This window comes from Pan paniscus, chromosome 2 (assembly GCF_029289425.2).
Source record: "Pan paniscus chromosome 2, NHGRI_mPanPan1-v2.0_pri, whole genome shotgun sequence".
NCBI lineage: Eukaryota > Metazoa > Chordata > Mammalia > Primates > Hominidae > Pan > Pan paniscus.
Window position 1 is genome coordinate 81,938,016 of NC_085926.1, and position 20,925 is coordinate 81,958,940.

Here is a 20,925-nt window from a genome sequence, read left to right on the forward strand (position 1 = left end):
GGCTGTTAGAAGTAGCCAGGCTACTTCTTTAACACTTGGCTGCTTAGAGATTTCTTCTGCCAGGTATCCTAAATCATCATTCTTAAATTCAAACTTCCACAGATACATAGGGTAGGGACACAATGCACCCAAGTTCTTTGCTACAGAGTGACAAGGATAATTTTTGCTTTTGTTCCAAATAAGTTCATCATTTCAATCTGAGACCTCTTCAGTTTGGCCTTCATTGTCCATATTTCTATTAGCATTTTGGTTATAACCATTTAACCAGTCCCTCAGAAGTTCCAAAATTTCCCTCATCTTCCCATCATCTTCTGAGGCCTCCAAACTCTTCCAGCCTCTTGCTGTTACCCAGTTCCAAAGTACTTCCACATCTTCAGATATCTTTATAGCAATGCCTTACTTCTCAGTACCAATTTTCTATGTTAGTCCATTTTGTGTTGCTATAAAGAAATACCTAAGACTGGGTTATTTATGAAGAAAAGACATTTATTTTGGCCCATGGTTCTGCAGGCTATACAGGAAGCATGGTGCTGGCATCTGCTTCTGGTGAAGGCTTCTGGGAGCTTACAGTCATGGTGGAAGGTGAAGGGGGAGCTGGTGTATCATACGGCAAGAGATGAAGCAAGAGAGAGAGGGAGGAGGTGTCAGGCTCTTTTAAACAAGCAGATCTCATATGAACTCATAGAGTGAGAACTCACCGATTACCACTAGGACAGCATCAAACCATTCCTGAAGGATCCATCCCCATGACCCAGACACCTCCCAGGAGACTCACCTCCAACTTTGGAGGTCACATTTCAAGTGGAAAAAACATCCAAACTATATCAGCTCCTGTGGAAATAATATGGTTTGAGGAGGAATCAGACACTTATTATTACATTATTTTTGTACTAAGAAAGTTTATTTTCATATAATTTTAGAAGTCTATTTTACAACTTAATACTAAAATTTGAGTTAATTATAGCTAAAATTTAATACTAAAATTTTAGTTAGTGAATTAAAAATGTCAAATCAAAATCAACCCTTACAATCAACCATTGAATAATTTAATGTATATATTGTTCTTCAAAAGTAAATCACATGAACAGCAGGAAGTCTCCCTTTTAAAATCATCCTTCCAATTATAATACATGCTTCTGTCATATTCATGCATTTATAATCTTCCCCCACCATGTTGAATAGGTGTAAGTTGTTTCCATTTAAACTTATACAGATCTATTATTTTGTCTTTTGCAGGTTTCTTTTAAACACAATTACCTTGAAGGAAAAGATTAGTTTATGAAAGGAATTTATGCAAAAATGAAAAAAAAATGATGCTCAAGTTGCTTTTCAGTTTTAGAGGGTTTTTTCTCCATATTTAAAGACTGCATTATATAGTCATTCATTCTGTAAATTAAACCTTTGATTCCTAGTAGCATTATGCAAAGCTAGTATATTGTACCTATTTGCAAATACATTATATTAGTGAATGGTGCCTTTTTCTTTGCCTAAATTGCCAAAATGTTTCCACAATATAAAAAGGACATCTTAAATGTTACCAAAATAGAAAGTTTTTGTATGAGCTATACAATATAGAGTGTAGTCACTCCAGGTGCCCAAAGATATGTGGAACTGTGGAAGAAAAGAAGCAAAAGCCCTCTGAAAAAGTTAAAGGCACACTATATAAATATCATGGAAAAGTCACCCAGGGACACCTAATCACTGAAGCACCACTACTGAACATAAACATAAAGTGTAGTTTCATAAAACTAGGCTTTGGAAAAATTTTCCCAATCCTACCCTTTTCTTGCTCCAAAAGTAACTGTTGACACTTCAGATTCATCTCTTTATGATGGAAAAAAATCATCAAAAACAGAGCAGTGGAAATGGGGCAAAGCTGCAGTTGCTTACAAATTCCAGACCATTTTGTCACTGTATTTTGAACAGCAACTGACATAGAGTGTTAACATTCTTGTATTCTCCTCATTCTATAGATTGTATTTTCATGGGACAGCACACAATCCCAGGGATGGAACAGAACCTGAAAAGACATGGCATTTAAACAGCTAAGATGTTTCTCTATCTCTTTATCTAGTCTTAACCACTGTCTTTAGTAAACAGAGAATTAAAAAGAAAAAGAAGGGCTTGAAAAGGCCTTTATACTATTTGTGAATAGACAATGGAGTTTTTCAAGGCGACAAGCAATCCGAAAGGAGAAGAGGGATACTCTTTCCCCTAAGAATTTAAGAAGAAAATGGACTTGGATGTGTTATTTCTTCTAAAGTGTTGTGCAACTGAAGGTGTGTTCATAGGGTAAACATCCTGTCAAACACACCTACATACACATACACACACAGACAACAGAAACTATTTATGAAAAAATGCTTAAGTATTAGCAGACAGCTACTATTAAAATGAAACTGCATATCTACCTAAGTATTTATTATAATATTTGTATGTGTAAGTGTTGTAAATTAACTAGTAAGAGAAAAAAAGAATGATGAACAATCTAATATTCAATATTATTTTTACAACGTGTATGTATATAAAAATAAAGCTTACCCTCCTGGGTGATTTGACCATTTGCTGTACAAGACCCTTTCTCTCATATTCTCTTGGAATTCTCACAGCAGTTTTAATCCACATAATTTACCTCCTTTATCTCTCAGAGACACTGATGAGGTCCACTTTGTTTGTTTGTTTTTGAGACAGGGTCTCATTCTATTGCTCGGACTGGGGCAGTGGTGTTATCACGGCTCGCTGCAGCCTCGACCTTCTCGGCTCAAGGGATTCTCCTACCTTAGCCTGCCAAGTAGTTGGGACTACAGGTGCAAGCCACCAAACTCAGATTTTAATTTTTATATATTTATTTGTTTTGTAGAGATGGGGTCTCACTATGTTGCCCAGGTTGGTCTCAAACTCCTGGGCTCAAGCCATCCTCCTGCCTCAACCTCCCAAAGCGCTGCAGGGGAGGTCACACCAAAAAATCTGTTTTCAATGAGTTCTATACATGTGACGGAAGACAAATGAAAGAATACTTTAGTCTCTTGGGCAGACATTGATCACCACAGGCCTGGGTATGACCTTGCAAGCCCTTGAGTGGCGAAAGGCCCTGGCAGGTCTACTTTGGTGTTGAGCAGTGTCTGTTTACCCCAGAGTGCAGTATAAAAATTACCATTTTAAGATAGGAAAACATTGCCCTAAGGAAGCCCTGATTTTCTAGGCTTCAGAGTTCCTTTGAATTTCTTTATTTTGCGCAGATAGTCTTTGATTATACTCTGCTGTATCTACCTCTATCTCTATTTTTATCTATATCTGTTCCACAAATATTTCTTGAGCATATACAATACACCATGCACAGTACAAATAAACAAAATATGATTTTGATGAATACTGTGCAGATAAGCAAAGCCTAAAGTAAAAACATAGTTTGTTACAAGTAATGACTAGAAACTTTGTTTAATTTATACAATATTTCTATGTTATGAAATAAGCCTTTTGCTTTTTCCAAAACTGCAACCATTCTTTCTTTAGGTCAGTTTAATTTCCTTGCTCTTCTTCTAAGTATGAAATGCTGTTATTTGTTTGCATCTATAAACTAGAGTACACCAACTGGATTATCTGTTACTCTCAATATTATTGATTTGAAAGATCCTCCTCTTGGTATTTCTAATGAAACAGCCAAAATATCCTAGTATTTCTGTTTGTGATGATTCAAAATCAATGAAGCAAGCTATTTCCCTTGAATGCTGTTATCCATGACAAAGGAGCTAACTGCTTAATTCCAGGGGTCTGTTATTATTTGTAAACTGGTTCTTAAATAAGGATACTTAGAGATGCCTCTTGCTCCAGATGGTACCATTTAACTGCCTGTGTTACTCATGAGTGATTTTCTGCTTTAGCTTTAAACAAATACTTAACGCAGCAATTCTGTTATCAAGAATTCTCTCTGAAAATTGGAACAAAATCCTGAAGTGCTACATGAAGTGGCAGCACAAGCAATTTCCTCATGGGTTAAAAATAAACGGAGCATGACTGTGCTGGTAGGTAAAAAAGGGAACTGTAGCCAACTAGAAAGAGAAAAGACCTCTGGTCTGTCTGAAGACCTGAGTGCAAATCTTTGCTTGACAACTCATTACCCTGTGACCTGGGTAGATCACAGAAAAGTAGGGATTAGGTCATTCTTTTCATATGATTTGTTTATGAACTAAATAAAATAATATTTTTCCATCACTATTTCTGATGAATGTTAATAGATGTTACCAGAAAAAAAAGCTTCCATGGTTGTAATCATTTGAGAAACACTAAGTTAAACCAGGAAATAAGTTTTTAAATGTGAAACACTTCTCAGTCTTTACAGTGCTCATATGTTTTGTGACTTTTAGAAAAGACATAGGTAATATGTTTTCTAAATATATTTGGCTCACAGACAGCAATATCCTATGGAATACACTTTGGGAAATGCTATCCTAATCTCGAAAGTGCTGTTCAAAGGTAAGCTGTTAAAAATTTAGATGTTAACAATATTTACCTGGAGCCTATGTTTTACTTATTTGTGTTTTGAAAGATCTTATTTTTTAAAAAATGATTCCTTTTTTTCTTGAGCTGCCATAGGTAAGTTTAACTTCCTTTTTCTCTTTTTTCTAACTACGAAACTTTGTTTCTTGCCCATATCCGTGAACCCAGAGTTAAAAAAAATATAATTCCTACCTGATTATCAAAATAAACCCATTATATATAATATTTTAAAATAAATTTGTTAGCATTTATGATAGGTAGTACATCAAGTACTTAAAAATAAACAAATGAAAAGGAAAGCAAAACAAAACAAATTTGTGTCTACAGTTCGGAGAACCCTAGCTGTACTTCTCACCTTTGTGCTTAAAATGTAACCAGATATTATTTTTGCCTTCATGGAATTTCTACTCTAGAATTTTATCATAATGTAAGCTGAAACTCTGTATAAATTTTAATGCTATTTTTGCATTCCTCTTGGTAATGCATTCAAAATGTTAGAATATTTGAAAAACAGCTCAAGTACTGGATAAAAATCTTGGATTCAAATTCTAAAGGGTCGCTTACTTGCTCTATGATTGCTACAATTTACTCAGCCTCAGTTTTCTCATATATTAAATGGTTATAGTGATACCTACCTTCTAGAATAGTTGTGAAGCACAAGTAAGGAAATTATTAGATGACACTGACATGCATTTGTTACTGTTGAGGGATAATAGAAGAGAAAGTAATATATGTACCTACTAAAATAAAAATGACTTTTGGTTATTTCCTGAATTAGGAAAAAAATACATACATTTCTGAATTAGGAAATGACCACAAGTGCCCAGTTTCTAAAAATTAGAAACAAATATATTTTTATTAAAGTAACTCTAAATGACAGTGCAGTGAATTTCAGTTTATATTTCAAAGAACAATACAAAATAGCTAATCTATGCTGCATATCTGTGTCTATGGAAGTCTTTCTTTTAATCTTTCATATTTCTTTTCCATGCCCTTTTACATGTTCATTGTTACTTAGCTCACATAATAGGGTTTGAATTTTGGTACCCCTCCTTTAAAAATGCTAAACTATCTTAGTTTTTTTTTAATTGATATATAATAGTTGTACATGTTTTGGGAATACATGTGATATTTTACATGTATACATGTAAAATGTGTAATAATCTAATCAGGGTAATTGGAATATTACTTGTCTCAAACATTTACCTTTTCTTTGTGTTGGAAACATTCTAATTCTTCCCTTCTAGTTATTTTAAAACATACAGTAAATTACTGTTAACTACAGTCTCTCTACTGCACTATTGAATTCTATAACCTATTTCTTCTTTTTAAATGGAATGTTGTATCCACTTACCAACTTCTCCATCTCCTCCCTTTCCTCCCTACCCTCCCCGGCCTCTGTTAACTATAATTCTACTCTCTACCTCCATGAAATGTACTTTTTTAACTTCCACATGTGAGTAAGAATATGTGGAAATTGTCTTTCTGTGCCTTGCTTAACATAATGACCTCCAGTTCCAACCATGTTGCTTCAAATGACAGGATTTTATTCTTTTTTATTACTGAATAATATTCCATCGTGTATATACACTGCATTTGCTTTATCCATTCACTCACTGATGGTTGATTCCATATCTTGGGTATTGCGAATAGTGCTGCAATAAACATTGGAGTACAGGATCTTCTTGATGTACTGATTTCCTTTATTTTGGATATATACTCAGCAGTGCGATTGCCGGATCTCATGTGATACGGTTTCGCTCTGGGTCCCCACCCAAACCTCGTCTTGAGTTGTAATCCCCATGTGTTGAGGGAGGGACCTGGTGGGAGGTGATTGGATCATGGGGTGGTTTCTCCCATGCCATTCTCGTGATAGTTTATGAGTCCTCATAACAGCTGATGGTTTTAATGTGTGACATTTCCTCACTCTCTCTCTTTCCTGCCGCATTGTGAAGAAGGTGTTTGTTTCTCCTTTGCTTTCGCCATGATTTTAAGTTTCCTAAGGCCTCCTCAGCCATGCAGACCTCTTTTTGTTTATAAATTCACAAAAGTCAATTAAACTTTTTTGTTTATAAATTACCCAGTCTCAGCTAGTATTTTTATAGCAGTGTGAAAACGGACTAATACAACATGGTAGTTATATTTTTAGTTGTTTTGTGTTTCCATAGTGGCTGTGCTAATTTACATTCCCACCAACAGTGCACAAGCAGCATCCCCTTTCTCTGCAACTTTGCCAGAACCCATTATTTTTTGTCTTTTTGATTATTGCCATTTTAACAGATGTGAGATTATATTTCATTGTGGTTTTAATTTGCAGTCTCTGATGATTAGTGATAATGAACATTTCTTTCATATACCTGTTGGCCATTTAATTTTTATGTTTTGTTTTTGAGAAATGTCAATTTTGGTCTTTTGCCCATTTTTTAATGATTATTTTTGTTATGGAGTTATTTGAGTTCCTTTTGTATTATGGTTATTAATCTCTTGTTGGATAGATAGTTTGCAAATATTTTCTCTCATCCTGTAGGTTGTCTCTGTATTTTATTGATTGTTTCTTTTGCCATGCAGAAGCTTTTTAGCTTGATGTAATTTCATTTGTCTATTTTTCCCTTTGAGGCCTATGCTTTCAAGCTCTTACTCAAAACACCTTTGCCCAGAACAATGTCTTGTAGCATCTTCCCAGTGTTTTCTTCTAGTAGTTTCACAGTATCAGGTCTTCCATTTAGGTTTTTAATCCATTTTGAGGTGGCTTCTGTATATGGTACCTGATAGGGCTCTAGTTTCATTCTTTTGCATATGGAAATACATTTTTGTTCCAGCACCATTTATTTATTAAAGAGACTGTTCTTTCCCCAGTGTATGTTCTCAGCACTTTTGTCAAGAGTCAGTCGGCTGTAAGTGCATGGATTTATTTCTGGGTTCTCTATTCTGTCCCATTGGTCTATGTGTGTGTTTTTAGGCACACACATAGACCAATGTTGCTTTGGATATTATAGCTTTGTTGCATAATTTGAAGTTTAGGTATTGTGATGCTTCCAGCTTTGTTCTTTTTCCTCAGGATTGCTTTAGCTATTTGGAATATTTTGCGGTTCCACATAAACTTTAGGATAGTTTTTTCTATTTCTATGAAGAATGTCATTAGTATTTTGATTGGTATTGCATTGAATTTGTAGACCACTTCGGGTAGTATGAACGTTTTAACAAAATTAGTTCTTCCAATCCATGAGCATAGGATACCTTTCCATTTTGTAGGGCCCTCTTTAATTTATTTCATCAGTGTTTTATAGTTTTCCTTGTAGAGATCTTTCACTTTTTAGTTAAATGTATACCTAAGTATTTTTATTAAATCCTAGTCTATCTTACAGCCTCTTTTAATTTTATGTTTCTGATGGTCTCAGGAATAATAATGGCTATATTAATTATTTTTATTTTAAAATTATTGTCTGCATCTTGAATTGATACTTTCTTCCAATTTCAGTGTCTGCTTCATCAGTACAGTGATCATTTGCACATATGAAAATCATTGTGAGCATTGGTGCAGATTATAAGGGCAAGCACTGAGCACAGGGGGAGATTTATAGCTAACTGTTGTGTTTTAAGATGTGATGGGAGGTTGTTCTCAGAGATCAAGTGTTTGTTTATTAGTAAGTGGAGGTCAGCTAGAATATGACAGCACCACCTCTGGTTTCTCCAGCAGTGATGGCTGGCAGATTTGAGAGTAAGGGGTTGGCATGGCTGTTCTCTTGCCCTTAACAAATTTAAACCACCTATTTCCTTCGTTTTTCTGCCTCTTAGACTAGATTTTTCTGGAGTTCTGATGGCAATACTCACTTCATAGCAAATCTCTCTTTTTCCTATATGGCACTAATGGTTATTTAGATCTGTTAAATTTTCCCATTGGTTTCCAACTCTTTGGTATATTCAGAAATTCTTTTGCTTTCTGGTTGGTACTTATACGAATTTTTTCTAATTTTCTAATGCTTGTTATTTCTTTCCAGTGGGAATTTTTATGGGGAGAGGGAGAGGTAAAGTCTTGTGCTAGTCATCTGTCTTGAGCTGGAACACTTTAAAATGATTTTCTTTCTATTATATTGTCCTTTAAAAACCATACATTGTTACAATGGAACTTTCTTTTTACTCCCCTTAAAGCATATTTGACTACAGCCACCAAAGAAATTTATTTCCAAACTTTTGGTTGATTTAATCCCTCAACAGAAGAAATTCGTTTTTGTAGTTGAATATGCATTGTTCATTCATTCATACATTCATCAAATACTTGCTCAGCCCCTCTTAGATATTGGATTATGAAGAAATATAGACACAGTCTGGCCAGCGGCAGAACTATACTCCAATGTGCAAATAAGGTTTTCTTTATTGTTTTCTTTATTCTTCCAGAAGAAGAGTGAATCTGTTTTTACCTTTCTGCTAATTTAACTTATTAGCATAGCATATGTTTACTTTATGTTTAAAAAATTGCTTACTATTTGTACAGTAAAAATCTTCATTTTAACTTTGCAACCACTAAAAAAGAATACCAAAAGAAGTGTGAAGCCAGGTGCAGTGGCTCACACCTGTAATCCCAGCACTTGAGGAGGCCGAGGCAGGTGGATCATTTGAGGCCAGGAGTTAGAGACCAGCCTAGCCAACATGGTGAAAGACCATTTCTACTAAATATACAAAAACTAGCCAAGCGTGGTGGTGCTTGCCTGTAATCCCAGCTACCTGGGAGTCTGAGGCATGAGAATTACTTGGACTAGGGAGGCAGAGGTTGCAGTGAGCCGAGATTGCGCCACTGCACTTCAGTCTAGGAAATAGAGTGAGACTCTCTCTCAAAAAAAAAAAAAAAAAAGGATAGAGGAAGCATTTTGGAATACAGATATGTTCATGATCTTGATTGTGGTGATGATTTAATGGGTGCAAAAATTATCTAATTGTACATTTTAAATATATGCAGTTTATTGTATGTCCATTATACCTCAATTAAAATTGTTTTTTAAAAAACAAACAAAAAAAACAAAACAAAACAAGACAAAAAGAATACCTGAGGTGAAATATGAAGCTTCGAATACAACAGAAAATTAAACTGATGTTTTAATTTCACTGTCAATAATACCATGCATCTTCTAGATATTCTCACAGGATTGTTGCCTTCATGTAGGATACAACTGATGGGCCTTTAATACAAGTGGCTGTTTTAGATTAAATGATCTGAATTTATCCCTTACAGGTCTCTCAGGACATTTAGAGTTAAAATGCATATTGCCTGTATTGAAAACAGATCTTCATGATATTAGACTAGGAAGAAATTCCAAAATAGTTTATGAAATTCCTCTTCTGCAGAGACTATGGAGTCATCTTTGTTCTTATATGTCTGTTGTAATTTAAATGTGGTTGTCCTTGAGGGTCAAAGACAAGACAAAGTACCCTGCCCAGCTTCCATTTAACCTTATGACCTGTGGACAGCTAAGCTTAGTCATCCCCAGTAAGTGAAGTGTTTGTGAAAATGACACAATACACAGGAAGCTGCATGTGCAATATGGAATTGGAAATGGAACATGGAAACCAGGTGAGGAGATGGCTTATTGATCCTGGAAATCTGTGCTTTTCAGACTAGGACATGCATGACCACAGAGGTACAGAATGTTATGCCAGGGAACATTTGAAGTTGTAGAATACACATAATCCATCTTCCTACCATGTCGATAGTCATAAAATAATTAGAGGAAAATATTTTGTATTTAATTTTCTTTCTATTATAACATATAGTTGTATTGTAGAGTAAAACCCACAAATTTTTGCATTAATTAAAAAAATAAGACATTAGATTTCAAAATAATTTTGGGCTAATTTGGACTAATTTTCTCTAATGATGCTCCCGGGGCACCTGTTACCTCTCCTCTGCTATAATTTGTTGGAGATGGTCATAGAGCTCATCTGTAGGTGAAAACGTATGATCTAAAATGCTGGCTTCATTATGCAGATTATTGTCACAGTTTGAGTAACAATAGTTTTTAATGCTAGTGGTTAATTTATCTAGCTATTTAATAAAAAAAATTTGCTTTGAGACTAGCCTATTAAAAGCTGATCTTTTAGATCTTCGAAAAAATTGAGCCATAAACTAGCCTCATTACTATATATTTATTGGATATTTGTTTTGATGGATTAAATACTAACATCTGTTTAAAAGGTAATTGCCAAAGTACATCAAGCATGCAAAATTGTCCTTTGCACCTTTATTAGATTACACTACGGGTAGTAAGTCACCAGCCTAGCATCTGCAGCTTTTCTTCTCCACACTGATTTTAACCAATCACTCTTTTTTCAAGTGTGAGCCTCCAAGTTATCATCTCAAGGCTGTGAAAGCCGAATCTCTACATGTTACTAAAATATTCTGAAATTCACAAAGAAGTTGGAGATAAAGTGCGTGCATATTAAAATTACTCAAATGACAGCTTTATTTTTAGCTAATTTTCATTTATGGATGTCTCTCAATTTTCTGTCTGAACAAAGATAGACAAAGGCACAAATTCAGGTGATCTTTTTCCATTTCTGACATTTATTTTAGAGATCTCTGCAAATAGAGAAATCTATCAATATGGCTCCACCTTGTTAACCTCACACCTTTTCCCACCGAGAGTATCTAACATTTAAGCCCAGGGCCAAGGCCAGCACGGGGTCTGAAGGGAAAGCAGGCACATTCTTTTTCTCACTTCTCCTGTTTCTTCTTTGTCTTTGCCTTAGAAGACCACTGAGAAATAAATGTTTATTTACCTTCCAGTTTTCCTTTTATTCCTGTGGGGGACATCAGACAGATGAATCTATTGTAGTTCTGGTATTTCTAAGCTTTTGACAGCAAATGAAAGTACAGAGGTGTTTACTGTTCCACCTAGTTCATATTTAAGCAGCCCTGCAATCATGAGCTCAATAAAAATAACTTCAAGTATGAATTTTGGAATACTTGACTTGAAATCATGAATCAAAAACCTGTAAGTACTTGCTCAAGGTCTGAGAAAAATAAAAAAGTACTGTAAAAGTGACTATTATTCAAACCTTAGAGTCGGAAGACAATGTACACGTCAACCCTTCTCAGCAGTTCTGAATTCCTTTTACAAAACCCGTATCTAAGGTCATTCCACCTCTTCTGGAACACTTTTATGGAAAAACTATCTATTTGGATACTTTCAGTAAAAATTCATTGCCCCAAATAGCTGCCACATTAATCAATTTCACTGTTAAAAAGTCTGGGCTTAAAATTGATCCTAAATTTGCCATCATATGTTTATATCTACTGGTCCTGGTGATGCCCTCTGGAATAAAATACTAAAGTCTTATCCTCCCCCTTGATGTATCTTTGAATATTTGAAGGAATCATGTCTTCCATTAATCTAGTTACTTGTTGGAGCTGGCTTATACCAGGTTACAAGAGCCAATTTTTAAATTTTCCAGAAATTTGCAAGCGGTTGTTAAACTGGTCATTATTAAAAAATAAATTATGTAAATTTCCTGTTAATTAAATTATATTAAAAACAAAGATGATAAATACAGCTCATTATACACTAACTATTTTACCACTATCTAAGACTAAGGTTATTTATACCTATATCTGAATGGTATTAATAGAAACATTATATATTGATTGCTACATGCTATAGACTGAATATTTATGTCCTTCCCAAATATATAAGTTTAAAACCTAATCTCCAAAATGATGACATTAAGAGGTGGGGCCTTTGAGAGGTGGTTAGGCCTTGAGGGCAGAGCCCACATTAATGGAGTTGGTGCCCTTATGAATAAGACCCCAGACCGGGCACAGTGGCTTACACCTGTAATCCCAGCACTTTGGGAGGCCAAGGCAGGCAGATCATCAGAGGTCAGGGGTTCGAGACCAGCCTGGCCAACTTGGTGAAAACCCATCTCTACTAAGAGTACAAAAATTAGCTGGGTGTGATGTTGCACATCTGTAATTCTAGCTACTTGGGAAGCTGTGGCTGGAGAATCGCTTGAACCCGGGAGGTGGAGGTTATAGTGAGCTGAGATCGTGCCACTGCACTCCAGCCTGGGCGACAGAGTAAAACTTTGTCCCCAAAAATAATAAAATAAAATAAAATAAAATGAATAAGACCCCAGATAGTTCATTTGCTCCTTCACCATGTGAAGAAAAAATAAGATGGCCACCTATGAAGCAGAAAGTAGGCTCTCACCCAACACTGTATCTGCCAGTGCCTGTATCTTGGGCTTGCTTGCTTGCTTGCTTTCCTTCTTTCCTTCCTTTCTTTCTTTTTTCTTTCTTTCCTTTTTTTCTTTCCTTCTTTCTTTTCTTATCTTCCTTTTCCTTCCTTCCTTCCTTCATTCCTTCGCCCTTTCTCTCTCTCTATTGCTTGCTTGCTTGAGATGGAGTCTTGCTCTGTCACCCAGGCTAGAGTGCGGTGGCACAATCTTGGCTCACTGCAACCTCTGCCTCCTGGGCTCAAGCAATCCTCCTGTCTCAGCCTTCTGAGTACCTGGGACTATAGGCACACACCACCATGCTCAGCTAATTTTTTGTAATTTTCATAGAGAAGGGTTTTTGTCATGTTGCCCAGGCTGGTCTCAAACTCCTGAGCTCAAGTGACCCGCCCACCTAGGCCTCCCAGAGTGCTAGGCCTAAAAATAAATATCTTTTCTTTATAAGCCACCCAATCTATGGTACTTTGTTATAGCAGCCTGGAAGGACTAAGACACTGTAGTACTGATTATTTCTTCCCAACCCTGTGATCAGCGATGTCATCCTGATGGTTGGAAAGTGGCTATGGTTGGAGAATTTATACCATGGAAATTAACAAACACTAAAAATTAGTACTTCTACTTTTCTCTTTCTTTTTTTGTTTTGGAGAGCTAGTTGTTGAACATTTCTCAGCACACTACTTTCCAATCTCTTATCTAGCCTAAAAATCTTATGCAGTTTCTTTTATTATCTGATAATCTCTCAAAATTCATTTCTCTGCGATTTTATGAGCAGCTCCACTCTCCAACATACCCTCCTCCAGAGGTCTGTCAGTTTCTCTTAGTATCTAGAACCTAAAACAAAATTCTCAACACTCAGTAGAAGAATTCCTACTGATGATTAGAACATTATTCTTTTTTACAAGACCTAAGGAAACAGTTATTGTTTTTAAATAGTGTGTAGGTGTTATACATACATAAAAGACTAAAAATATAGATTTCTACACCTACCACCAAGATCTTTGAGAGACTCTAATGACATGCATAAAAAAGTACCATGAAAAACATAACGTTACAGAAATATAAATGATTATTAGAATTTATTGTTATTATAGCAACTGTGTGCAGGTCACAGAAAATAGTATTTCCACTATGTGTTTCAATAATCAGAACAAATGTCAAATATTGTTCTCAGTCTTGGTGTTTTGTTTTCATAACAACATGGATAAATGAGGGGAAGTCTTCAGAAGTGTGTCCAGAATGGCAAGGTGTCTTGTTTTGATTCTGTTATTCTATCACAGGCATAGCTTTCTAACTATGTTTTAGTTAAATTAATACTAAAATTTGTTTACATTATCTGTAAAAATATTATTTCATAATTAGGTAACATACACATGAATATCTGAGAGTGATTCTGTAATAAGCCTGCTTTCTACCAATTTTTTAAATTTAGCTAAGTAACCCATTATTAAAATTAGTTTCATTTTCCACCTTCATATTTTAAAAATAATCTTCCATATTTTCAGGGAAAAGAGAAAACCCCAAATCTTTTTTTTTTTTCTTTTATATTTTAAGTTCTAGGGTACATGTGCACAACATGCAGGTTTGTTACATATGTATACATGTGCCATGTTGGTGTGCTGCACCCATTAACTCGTCATTTACATTAGGCGTATCTCCTAATGCTATCCACGCCCCTCCCCCCACCCCATGACAGGCCCCAGTGTGTGATGTTCCCCACCCTGTGTCCAAGTGTTCTCATTGTTCAGTTCCCACCTATGAGTGAGAACATGCGGTGTTTGGTTTTCTGTCCCTGTGATGGTTTGCTGAGAATGATGGTTTCCAGCTTCATCCATGTCCCTACAAAGGACATAAACTCATCCTTTTTTATGGCTGCATAGTATTCTATGGTGTATATGTGCCACATTTTCTTAATCCAGTCTATCACTGATGGACATTTGGGTTGGTTCCAAGTCTTTGCTATTGTGAATAGTGCTGCAATAAACATACGTGTGCATGTGTCTTTACAGCAGCATGATTTATAATCCTTTCGGTATATACCCAGTAATGGGATGGCTGAGTCAAATGGTATTTCTAGTTCCAGATCCTTGAGGAATTGCCACACTGTCTTCCACAATGGTTGAACTTCCACTGTTGGTTGCAGTCCCACCAACAGTGTCAAAGTGTTCCTATTTCTCCACATCCTCTCCAGCACCTGTTGTTTCCTGACTTTTTAATGATCACCATTCTAACTGGTGGGAGATGGTATCTCATTGTGAAAAACCCCAAATCTTTTACAAATATGGACACCTAGACCTTTTGTAGCAGAATAAGAAATATCAAAACATATTCTTTCAAGTGCTATTATAGTTAATGAATACAATCAGGAATAATTAAGATGAAACAATATCCACAGAAGAGACTGTGTAATATAGAAAACAGCTCATAGTACTATATACTACAGAAAGATAGGGACATGAGCTCTTTGGCAGAAATGAAATGAAGAAGACAGGGCAAAGGGTATTGAGAGTTGGGAGATGAGGCCACAAAGATATCATAAATGCTATGAAGGAATAGGCAACATACTTTGTCAGCAGGAGGAGCCACTCAAATTTTTTGTTTGTTTGTTTGTTTTTAGCAATTGAATAATCTGAAACAATTGTTTTACAAGATCACACTGGCAATATTGTGGGCTGAAGGCAAGGTTGCAGAGTAATTACAATGTAATAGCCAGACCAAATCATATGGCAGTTTTTAAGAGTGCCAGTGGAAGTTGAAAACAATTCAGATTTAGCAATCTACATAAAGATGGTAGCTAAAGCTATAAAACATAAGCATACAAGCAAAATCACCAAGGAAATAAGTATAGAGAACATATAAAGTACAATGATCATAATCTTAGGAAGAAGGTAAAACAAATTTTAAAAGAGGCATTACAATGTCAAATGTCAAGAATGAGAAGCGAAATAGCATATATGTTTTATTTGAGCAGTATTCTCTATATACTTCTTCATAAATATTGCCATATTTTAATTAATATTTTGACTTGATTCTTTTCTTTGGATTTACTTAACCTATGTATTACTATTATAAATAGAAAAATCATAAATAGAAGATAACTATAAAATAAATAGAAAACTACTAATAACAAATTAGAGAATATTGTATGTCGCTGAAAATTGACTTCTATACAATCAGTGGTTCGTGTACTACATTTTGGGAAATTCGAGACTAGGAGAAGCCACTCTTGATATATAGAGAATACTTAATGGAGTTGAGATTTAGGGAAAGAAATTAAATTGTTTGGGAGCTGGTTTGCTCTTGAAGTGAAATGTAGGACCAAGAATGTGGGGGGTACCTTTGAGAAACAAGAACTGAGGGCCTCCTGATGCTGAAGCATAGAGTTTGGACATTTGCATCAGAACCTCTGAGAGATGGAACTTTTCTTTTCAAGCATGTTGTAAAAATTTTGCATTTCATATAGTGGTATGTCTGATACAACTAATAATAATAATTTCCCACCACCACTGGGAGATATGTCTTCTTGAAAAGTGTCTTTTGCTGAACAAAAACAAAAAAAAGCTGTTCCAATAGAAGACTAAACAAGTCAATCTATAGTGTAAAGCAGTAGTTCAAAATTTAATTTAATCTCATTGCATGAAATTGGTTTTCTTTATGTAATATCAAAGAATGCAATTAGAAATAAAGAAATTTTTCCAAATCACCATTTTTTTTCATTTTAAACACAATTTGCTTTCCATGGGAAAATGACCTCTCCTTTCATGGTTGTTTGTAAAGTTGAAAGAAGAGGAATCTTTCATGGCAAGAAGATATGCTGGAATGTACATGTCCTCCCAAATGTTAAAAACTTATTTTGACTTGAAAAGAAATTGTCTTCATACAATGAAAACCTCTCAGGAAGTCCAACTGCTTATTTGTTTGTTCTTTCAAGCGAAACAAATCATCATTAAAAAGGTTCAGCTTCAAATTAAGACCTTTTAGAAGCTTAGAGGAACTTGCTCACAAAGGTTCAAATCCCTTAGAAAATGGCTCATTGCTGTCTCAGAAAGAGAGAAAAATAGCTACTGATGAGATTCAAATTATTCTCTATCTTCTCTTTCATTAATTTTAAACATAATTCATAGGCCATTATGCTTTGGAAATCAAAAGAATTATTCCTCATTGTAGCCCACCATTTTTCATCACTATACACATACAATGTCCAATTTCACCTCACTCATTCAAAATGGCGCTTAAAGCAGGCAGAAAAGATTAACTCCAATACTTATATTTGGCTTTAATTCATAGTTTTATAAAGAGTTTTACTGGTCTAAATATGTATTTACACAATAGAATATGATGAGTCATTTCTAAAATGTAAACATACTAGTTTTAAAAATTGCTTAAATGTGTATTCTGCCTGAGATTTCCTCAGGATATTCCTATGAGATTCATAGCAAAAAACTCCCTTGTGTTTGAATAACGCTACTTCTCCACACATTACAAATAATAAGTGTGAGCAAAGGGTAGAGATACTTCTCAAAGCAGTCAAAATATTTTAATCCTTCATCTTTCTTCATGTTGAACAGTCACGGAAGCACCGCCTCTCATTTCACATAGAATCGCCTTCAGTCTGTTCTGACTATGCTTTTAATAGTGTCAGCGGGTTGCTGTTTAAAGCCTCTAATAATCAAACACCTGGGCAGCTGTTTCAGAGAATAATAGTGTTCTCTTTCTATAAAGACAAATACAGCTCAGCACAGTGGATTTTTTTCTTGGCTAGACAAGCATTTCACTATTTCATAAGTCTCTCTTTGCTTTTAAATGGTCTGTTGCACATTAAAAAACACTTGAAATATTATTTCCTGTTGCTAGTGAGGATGATGGTGAATATCATTTTGGGGCCAGTGTCAATGTCATCATATGTCTGTGGTTGGTATCTCTGTATTAATATGCCACTGCCAGTTCTGATTCCTGTCCAAGATGAGGTATAATAAAACTCTAGTCTCCCGCACAGCCTGCTCTGAGTGAATTACTCTTTCTTTATTGCAATTCACCTATTCTGATGAATTGGCTCTGTCTAGGCAGAAGGCAAGATGAACCCCTTGGGTGATTACAGTTCTTCTGATTATCCAACTTTCCCTTTTGGATCTCCACTACCTTCGCTTTTCTCACAAATGTGTGAAGCCTGATTCCCATGATAACTCCCTTATCCCATCTCTATAAAGGTTTCACTTCTGTTATTGAATACTGAGTGATAAGAAATCAGTACCTGAAACTGGATGCTACCAAAACAGAAACTAAACCATGAGACTTTGGAGCAAGGAGTGAGCATCAATAATATTTATAGAAATCTCACAAAGTTTTAAAGGGAACTTTACTACAAAACATACCATGTAGTTGAACCCAAAAGGACAGAGACAGTTCAAATTAAAAAGAAGGTTTTGGGCCCCAACTTTACAGAAGCAGGAAGCAGGTTGACATAGTTTCTCAAATGAAAAGATGGGTCATTTTTTAAGGAAAAGGAAAGATATCTCAGAGGGAGGTGCTAAGACTCCAGAGCTGAGAACAATGGATTAAGGAATTACTCCTAGAGAGCAGAATTAGTGTCTAATCAAGAAACAGTTTTTGCTTCTGATGGATTTGGGGAAACAAAAACATGTTCCCAGCTGTATTTTGTTTTATTTTCTTTGTCCTTTTCTCTTTTCTTTTTCCTTCCTCCTTTGTTTGCCTGCCTGCCGTTTTGGAATTGCTATGAACTCATGACTGTGATTCCCATTTCCCCTTTTCTTTGCACAGAAGTATCTCTTGCAGTTATTATGTTCCCGTCTTGCTATTCAATGTTGCTTATTTAAAGGTTAGATAACTTATATTTTTAAATTCAAAGTTCTTTAGGCTAAAAGGAGGTCCATCTGATGAGCCTCATCCATATCTGTGCCTAGATTAAATCATACGATCTTGCATTTTGAGTCAGAGTCAAATGATAATAATGTGATTAGATAAAACTTTGGGGATCTTTTCAGAGCAGTATTATGCCCATTATTATTTTTTTGAACACTTCATTTCTAAAAAATATTGAAGTAATTAAAAAAAATAAGGTAGGGAAACCTAAAGCCTTAAAAGAAAAGACATGGAAAGTATAACTTTTATACTGTGGGAGAAAAGGACTTCTTAAACAACAGCTAAAACAAATTCAAAGGATCCAATACAGTAAAACTACCAAAGTGTCATCGATGGTTTTCATGTCAGTGCTAAGTGAATAAACTTTTTTAAAAGCATGGAATAGAAGCAAAGTGATAAAGTTTACTTCAGAATAGAAGATCAGCTATACTCTAGCTGAGGATTTTACATTTGAAACTGGTTGTTTGGTGTCTTAGTACCTCAGTGACTCTGGAGTATGTAAATGATAGACATAAGGAAATAGGAGGGGAAGAGATAGACTTTATAGATACCACTAAAAAAGCAATAATGAGGAATGACTTAACAAAATTCAAAGGTTTCAGATCATTTGAGAGCCTGAAACAGCAGATGGCAAATATAGTTCAATTCAGACAAACATTTAAAAAGATGCGTAGCAATAGAGAACTACAAACGAGGGCTGTGGAAACACATTTCAATGGACTAATCACCCAGCATGCCAACCAGAAAATATTTGAAAACTTTTAAGTATCAGCTTAGTGCAAAGAAACTGTCTTCTAAGATGAAGGGCAGAATAAAAATAGTGTTTTAAGTTTTTAGTCTTAACTCATGGGGGAGGGGAAGGAGTAGGGATAAGAAAAAAATACTTAGATGTAGGAAAAGATAATGATACTTTGTGAAGCATGAGACTCTTAGGCACAAACTGCAGGAGATTTAATTTCCTCTAGGGAAATAAAAAAGCATTTTGGTAGGTGTGTTAACTTATTTAATAGGGTACATTTTAGTACCTTTTGTAAGATGGCATCTAAAAATAGCCAGAGGAATTTTTCCCAAGTGGAAATAGATTGTGTAGTCTGTAAACTACCAGTCGTTTATGCTGATAGTCTTAGGGACAAAGGAGGATTCCTACACAATTTATATGGCTGAGTCGGCTGGAGTGTTTCCCCCTTACTATAAGTATCCTGTTACATGTGATTTTGTATTGAGGTAGTCACTTCTCATAGAAAAAGCTCAAGGGGAATCTTGAAGCCTTCGTCGCTACTCTGTTAACAAAAATCTCATTAGGCTGTTCTTCCACAATTTACCCAGGACAACCAAGTTTGTCCCTCTAACTAGAGCATCTTTAATATGTGGTTAAGTTGACAGTCCAAAAAAGATGATGTAGGCATTCAGGGGAAGCTAAGTACTCAATTTGCTTGGGAAACCCTATGTATTTGGAGTTAAGTGCAGAGTTCCTGGAGAACCAAGAAATAATCTTTATTCTCCACATCACTCCGGGTTCTTTTGCAATTTCAGCAATATATGGCTAAAAATTATTTTTACTCTCAACAAATATTTTGGAAGAAAATGGGACAAGTTTATACTCTTATCCTTCTTTAAAGAGAATTTTGACACTGGTAAGAATATTAGTTATGTGTTCCTGAATTAACCTATGATGTCATAGTGCATTTGGGTGTGGTGTTTTGGTACTTAATCTAAAACTATCCTATCAGGAGTATCTAGAATTAAGACACTGAGTGGCAAGAGAGATACAAATATGTCCATAGAAATATGGAAGGTTTTAAGCCAGAAAATCCTTAAATGAAGGTCTGTAGCAGTATCTCTCCAGATATTTAAAAATACAATGATCACCAAAATATGCTATAAATGTTTAAAATGGACTCCTATCGAAAATTCAGAGGTTAAAGATGATATTGTTTATGGTACTCCTAGAAATTGATTCTTCTTTATTTTTTCTTTTCGTTAAGAGTTTAATTGCCACTAGAATTATTTTCAAGTTAAGAAGATAAGAGGATTGACTTTTTAAACTTCAAAATGAACTTCCCTGCTGTGACTGACTATATTCCCCAGTATGGAGAATTGTAAGTTTTCACAATGAAATCATAAACTTTTAGTGTACTTTTACTCTCTGCTTTATGCTTCATCCATCTGCCATATAGGAGCATTCTAGTTAGTGTACTGATAATAGCTTGCGTGCTTACCAGGTACAGTTTTAAACTTATTACTTATCATATAGAAACTGAAATGCTATATATGCTTTAAAATATATTCTTATCTAAAAAATAATAAAAATAATTGACAAAAAAT

At 35.1% G+C, this 20,925-nt stretch overlaps 1 long non-coding RNA gene across 1 annotated transcript in view; it reads left to right on the top strand.

The window, feature by feature from the left end:
• Positions 1–20,334: 20,334 nt before the first annotated feature.
• The window catches only part of LOC134730008 (uncharacterized), a 34,884-nt gene continuing 34,293 nt past the window's right edge, over positions 20,335–20,925 (top strand). The window contains exons 1-2 of the long non-coding RNA XR_010111591.1: positions 20,335–20,424; positions 20,586–20,699. This is a non-coding gene — a long non-coding RNA (uncharacterized LOC134730008). The remainder of the gene's footprint in view (positions 20,425–20,585; positions 20,700–20,925) is intronic.